We start from the raw sequence: 6,708 nt of genomic DNA, 5'->3' as shown, positions 1-6,708 counted from the left end.
ACCAGACTTCCCAATAAAAGAAGGCTAGCTTTTTGGCTTTATCCTCAACCACTATGGAGTAACGGAAGAGCACCCTTAAGTCCAAGCCTGCTGTGGACCTCTGTCTGACCCTTGAGCTGGAGCGGAGATGAGAAGGCTAGGAGAGGCTGTGGGGCAGAGTAAACAGCTCACAACAATGTGCTCTCTGTTTAGAGTCTTGTACTCTTGGTGCTGGGGAAATGAGAAAAGTGTTTAGGCTGAAAGACCGGTTTCACAAAAAATACCAACAAAGGAGAACCATATAGATTTGGGCCTGCTACATTTAACGCCACCTTTTCGCAAAGGACATTTTTGTTAATTTATTGATACCTTGCTGTGTTTCCAAAGTTAAAAATATTTTGGTATATAATTTTTTTTTAATTTCCAAGCTATGATGAGGCAAATTACGATGAGTTTTAAAACAATTTTTCTTTAAAAGTCCACCTTTTTGGGAGGAAAAAATAGTGGAAGGCAAATGTATGTAGCATGTAGACACCCAACCAGCAAATGAAAACGTAAAGCTCTTAACTATCAGAAGCTGATGAGGGCCAGCCTGGTGGCACAGCGGTTATGTTCGCATGTTCTGCTTCTCGGCAGCACAGGGTTCACCGGTTCAGATCCCGCATGCAGACATGGCACCACTTGGCAAAAAACCATACTGTGGTAGGCGTCCCACATATAAAGTAGAGGAGGATGGGCATGGATGTTAGCTCAGGGCCAGTCTTTCTCAGCAAAAAGAGGAGGACTGGCAGTAGTTAGCTCAGGGCTAATCTTCCTCAAAAAAAAAAAAAAAAAAAAAAAAGCTGATGACAGGGGCCGGCTCCCCAGCCAAGTGGTTAAGTTCGCGTGCTCTGCTTTGGCGACCCAGGGTTTCACCAGTTCAGATCCTGGACATGGACATAGCACTACTCATCAAGCCATGCTGAGGCGGTGTCCCACACGCCACAACTAGAAGGACCCACAACTAAAATATACAACTATGGACTGGGGGGATTTAGGGAGAAAAAGCAGAAGGAAAAAAAAAAGCTGATGACATTCAGTAAAGTCCAGGGCAGGCCCCTTATAGCTTGGGATCCTAAAATGTGACTACAATCAGCCTCCTGTGTGAGGGACATAAATTCACATAACCCAGGCAATCAATCCCGGCCCCCTGGTGCCTAATGACAGTGGCCTAGAAGGCCCCTGGCCAATAGGAGCAGAACCCTGGAAAAGTGTGGCTTTGCTCCTGGAGTTGGTGACAATAGCTCAACAATAACCCGGTGCAATCAAAGACCTCATCAAAATTCTGAGGAAAAGGGGTGGTTTCCTTATGTCAGGGCACAAAGGCCTCCTCCATATGCCTCAAGTGGAAGGCCTCTAGAATAATACCCTATCCTGGCTGTTTTCTATCAGCGAAGAAAAGCGGCTGAAAGAGACATTTCCTGGCCAATTCATGAGTCGTGAATACTCATGCCCCATTGCAAAATGGTAAAAGGGACCTTCATGACAAATATGGATACAGCAAGATTGCCTTTCACCAGGCCTAGAGAAGGCAGCTGGGGTAGACCAAGCAAACCCTCCCTGAGACTGCAGAGAAATCTTCGACCAGGGCCACTGAACTCCTAAATCTGCCAGTTACAGAGCATCAGCTGGAAGCTTTAGGAAAATTAAAGCAAGCCTAAACTTTGCACTGTCATAAATGGGAGCGCTGGTGTCAGCACAGTGGCCTGTCCAGCAAGGTTATCTTCCCCAGGGCTGGTGGGTGTGGGGAGCACAGGCCAACAGAGGTGTGACAGTGATCGGTCCCAGCACCTAGTGAAGATCTGAGGCAAGGGCAGCAACCCCTGAGTTCAAATGATGTATTCACTCCACGTCTTGAAGGTGATTATCAATTAGTTTAAGGTGAGGTTTGGTATCACAACCATTTTAGAGGAAACAGCCAGATGCAAGAAAGCACGTGACCTCAGGTGTCCAGGTGAGAAAGGCAGAAACAAAATCACTAACTATCGTGCAGTACTTTCATTTATATTTTTAAGGCATCTAAACAAATTCCAAGAGGGCCCCCTCATGGAATCTAAATTCTGACATTTGAATTCAGGGGGTCGCATTTGATTTTAAGGTCCATAAGAGACTGTGCTACCAAATATGCAAAACAGAGGAAAGATTTCTTTGGAAATCTGGAAAGCATCCACATGAGAACTTTGTTGTGTCATACTAAAATGTGAATTTGCAATAAAATTCTAGGCAAAACTAATCCTTACATTACTTATTTCACATTCAAAACAAAATTTTCTCCACTATAAAAATGTTTAGTCCCTATACAAGTGTGTTTACGGACTCTGTGCTGGGCAGTCTGCCAGAAATTCATGCATTATTGACCTTCAAACGGTTTAACTGAGCCGCTCAAACTCAGCTAATTACCCGGACACATGAAATCCGAGACCGTCTTTCTGGGCACCTGTATTGAATCACTGTGGGAAAGGTATCATCTGCGTGCATTAGAGATGACAATAGAGCCTGAATGAAACAGCCTGCAGATACACTCATGTTTAATCAAAAAGGATGTTTTGTTCTAAGTAACCCAAGAAGCTTCCCTGATTTTAAACCACACTTTCACCCAATACAGAATTTCCAAGTTTCTTTAACATTAAAATTAATCTGGAACTTTTTAAAAGATGAAAGCATCTTGTAACAAAGTGCATCTTATCAGAGATAAGAGGCTGTGCAAAAATTTCCATGGCTTTAAATAATTAGATCTATTGTGCTATAATTTTAAATAGGTTCAGAAAAGCAAACAAAATGGGAACAAAAAGAAGAAAGGTTTCAGGCCAGCAAAACCAAGCCCCCTCTCCATGCCTCCCTTTTATTTTAATAAAATAAAAGAATGCAAACACTTTCCTCCGCATTTAGAAACAAAAGAGTACCAAGACTCAGAAACCGGCTGTAGATCTAAGGGTCGTCGGTTATCTGCCACGGAGGCTGAAATCCCTTCTCAAGCACAGTGTGTTTATTTTGGACTCCTGGACAGACGGCTTCCCTTCTGGGAATGCCCTCTGTTGATAAAGCTAAAGGCTTCCCTCAGAAGGCTGGGCTGTTAAACAGCAGGAACCCTTAGCGCTACCTTCTTTAATAACCACACTTCAACCTGTCAGGATTAGTAAATCAGCAGCCTTTTCTTTTCAAGCAATACGTCCACTAATGTCGACTATCAGTTGAGGGGGAGAGGCCTTGGGCCATTTATGACGGGACCCCACGATTTGGTTGTCAGACACGTGGATATGTGGAAAAGACACAGAGATGGCTCTGCTTCAGGGAGCCCCTCCAGCCTCTGGCATCCTTCCCCCACGACCACCACCCTCACTTCGGGTAGAGAGGCAGGGACACCTGGCTGGGAGGGAAGGATGCGAATGACTCAAATCAGCTGATTTTTTAAAAACACTAAAACTCATTCACACTCAGCCCCAAAGCCCTCCAGCCCCAAAACTTCCACTTTGGATACGTTAACGACTTTATCCAGGTGTGTTAGTTTGCTAAGGCTGTCAAAATAAATTACCATAAGCTTAATGGCTTAAAATAACACAGATTTCTTATCCCACAGTCTACAGGTCAGAAGTCCGGTGGGTTACTCTGCCGGGTCTCGCAGTCTGGCTGTGACCGGAGGCTCTGCGGAGAAATCTGCTTCCATGCTCATTCAGGTTTTTGGCAGAATTCAGTTCCTTGTGTTCGTAGGACTGAGGACTGAGGTCCCCATTCTCTTGATGGCTGTCAGATGGGAGCCTGTCCTCAGCAACTTAAAGCCACCTGCATTTCCTGTCACGCTGCCCCCTCCATCCTCAACACAGCACCAAGTCTTCTTCACACTTCAATTCTCTCTGACTTGCTCTCCTGTTGCTGTGTGTCTGCTTCCAGCCAGAGAAAGCTCTCTGTTTTGAAGAGTTCACGTGATGAGATGGGCCTACCCAGATAATCCAGGATAATCTGGCTCAAACCTATAACCTAATGACATCTGCACAGTCCCTTCTGCCGTGGAAGGGAACACATTCCTAGGTTCCAGGGATCCGGAGGTGGACATCTTCGGGGGCATTCTGACTACCACAGCAGGAATGAAAGGGGCAGGAACAGCGGAGGAGAGGCACAGGTGGTAAACCGGTCGGCCCTGCGTCTCCGTGGCTGTGCAGGAGAACAGCCTTTCTCTGCCCTCCAGGCAAACCTGGGACTAACCCAGATCCTGCTATGTGGCTCCGAGTGAGGAAGCCACCGCTTTTCTCTGGGTCTCAGTTTCCTTGTCTGTAAGTGTAGGGCTGGGCTAGATCAGCATTTCCTAAAACGTGTTCTGTGGAAAATTCGTTCCACGAAATGCTCTGCAAGAAAAGGGTCCCAAGGCCAAAGGTTTGAGAAATGCTGCTTGGAGCCACAGCGGCCTTGTGAAAGGCTCTGAGAGCTGTGACAGACGACCTAGTTTACTGACGCCAACGTTCCTCAATCATATTTGGCAACAATCTCTTTTTGCCAATACCCATTATTACCCTTCAGCTGTGACATCTCTCCATTCAAACCGGCCTCTTCTTGGGCCGGCCCCGTGGCCGAGTGGTTAAGTTTGTGCGCTCCACTTCGGCAGCTCACGGTTTCACCGGTTCGGATCCTGGGCGCGGACACGGCACTGCTCATTAGGCCATGTTGAGGCGGCGTCCCACATGCCACAACTAGAAGGACCCACACCTAAAATACACAGCTATGTACTTGGAGGATTTGGGGAGAAAAAGCAGAAAAAAAAAAAGGATTGGCAACAGATGTTAGCTCAGGTGCCAATCTTTAAAAAAAAAAACACCTGGCCTCTCCTTGAATAGTCTACTTTCTCATTGCTGTGACCTTGTCCGTTTCCTCCACCGAAAGCACTTATTCCCACACCTCAGTGTTTCCTGTCATGAAGTCCTGTCACGAAGACTGGCTCAAATGCCATGAACTGTTCTCTGATCCCATCAGCTGAAGATATATTCTCCTTCCTACACAGAACACTTAAGAAACACTTAACGAGTGGCTGCCACAGTTTAGCCTTGGGCACTCACGGTACATTGATAGTATAATAGCACAGTCCTTCAAGCATTCCTTATCCAGCAAATATTTATTGAGTACCTACTATATGCCACTTACTGGGGATACAACGGTGAACAGGACACAGTCCTTGCCCTCGAGGGGCTCCTATTCTAGTGGAAGAGTGGTGGTTGGAGGCAATCATAGCTCAACGTGAGGGCGGTAATTGGTAGGCCTGGGACTTAGCATTCCTGGGCCCCTCTCCTGAATGCCAATTGCAGAAGTTTGTGGATGCCTGGGCAGGACTATCATGAGGAAGAAAAGCCAGGCTTGTCCCTGTGGGGCCTTGGAGTACCTAAGGCAACACGGGATGATAAAAGGAGCCCTGGAGTTGGTCAGGCTCAAATCCTCCATGTCCACTGACTGACTGTGTGGCCTCTTCGAGTATTCATTAGTGACCTCAACCATTCAAGACAAATAACAGTGTCGAGCTCAAAGGTTATTGCGGGAAAACATCCAGAAGTACCTGGAATAGGATTTGACACACATCAGTTCTTCTATTGATATCAGCACTCTAACTTTTCTTCCCAAATTAGGGATATTAAACTTGATCATCCCTTGTTCATGTCAGTATTAGTACTTTTAGGGCACTGATTCTGCACATGGACAGATTCCGCAGCCAATCCTGACTTTTCTTTTCCCAAATCCCGACACTAGTCCTGCCCATGATCTTCTCTCCATCCGGGAGAAAACAATTTATGTTGGTAAAGCCTACTGCTAGCCCTGCATCATTTCTGAGAGGCATACCTCAGCGGTCTATTCTATTCAGTAATATTTTATCATGACTCCTTGTGACAACTACTGTAGGTTGGCACATTTAACACACATTCCCAATCACCTTTTTCCTTGCTTTCCTCTAGTGTGGAGGCAAGAAAGCATAATACTCAATTTCCCAGACTTACTGAAAACTAGTGGACATGTGACATCATTGTGGTCAAGAAAATAAAGGGAGTCAGCTGCCACTGCCAGGAGAAGAGACCTCACAAGGAAAAAGGCCTTCCTTCATCTTATGAAGAGGATGCAGCCATCTTGTGACCATGAAGTGACATGCATGATGTCAAAAGACCACCAAGGAAGGCAAAGCAGAAAGAACAAACGAACCCAGGTGTCCAACAGCCTTGCTGAGCCACTGTGCCTGGCCCCAGGCTGCCAACCTCCAAACTTCTTGTCATGAGACAAATCTACCCTTCATTTCTTCATGCCATTTTTAGAAGGTTTTCTATAATCTGCCACAAAACACATCTCTAACCAAAATACTTAGTCAAGGGCATTTGACATTTATTTCCTCTTCATATTTTCTGCTGTGAGTAAAATGTTTGTCTTGCTGAGGGCCTGATTAAAGCTTCTGGATCTTACACCAGCTGGATGCTTTTATTTCAGCCCCTTAACTGCTGTGAAGCTAGAATGCCACACTGATGGTATTTACAGAAAAGGTGTCAGGGTTCCTGCTGCTTTACCCATGTCATCTCCAGCCTGGGATACGCTGGGAAAAGAACAAGATGCAGAAGCTTTAGCTAGTATTGCTAATGTTTAACTGCTTGGGGAAATCTGTACTAAAAAAATTACAATAGGCACTCTCCCATGAATGAGGAGGATTTCTTATTGCATGTACAAATCACA

General features: G+C 45.6%; 1 protein-coding gene across 3 annotated transcripts in view; it reads right to left on the bottom strand.

Moving 5' to 3' along the window:
* Positions 1–6,708, bottom strand: part of STOX1 (storkhead box 1) — a 53,583-nt gene that overhangs the window by 17,390 nt on the left and 29,485 nt on the right. The window lies entirely within an intron of this gene.

The sequence above is a fragment of the Equus caballus genome, chromosome 1, assembly GCF_041296265.1.
Source record: "Equus caballus isolate H_3958 breed thoroughbred chromosome 1, TB-T2T, whole genome shotgun sequence".
Taxonomy (NCBI): Eukaryota; Metazoa; Chordata; class Mammalia; order Perissodactyla; family Equidae; genus Equus; species Equus caballus.
Note: the sequence above shows the minus strand (reverse complement) of the source record. Positions and strands in the feature narration are given on the sequence as shown.